Here is a 223-nt window from a genome sequence, read left to right as displayed (position 1 = left end):
TCAATCACGTCTCTCAAGATGTGACCTTCGGGAGAACTGAAAGATGTCTGGAGCGAGACTGCGTTTCAGCTCGGCCAGGAAGTCCTCTCGACGCCCTCCCTTCGCCCCCGTCAGCGCCTTCGTCTGCTTCACCATCTTCGTCTTGGCTGCCTCTTCGACTGCCGTGGGTGAGTGTGTGGTGTGGGTGATAGAAGAAGGTAAGGGGGAGGATGGCGATATGGGA

The sequence above is a fragment of the Penaeus monodon genome, chromosome 29, assembly GCF_015228065.2.
Source record: "Penaeus monodon isolate SGIC_2016 chromosome 29, NSTDA_Pmon_1, whole genome shotgun sequence".
Classification (NCBI taxonomy): Eukaryota; Metazoa; Arthropoda; class Malacostraca; order Decapoda; family Penaeidae; genus Penaeus; species Penaeus monodon.
The sequence above is the reverse complement of the archived record's forward strand: the minus strand, read 5'-3'. Positions refer to the sequence as shown.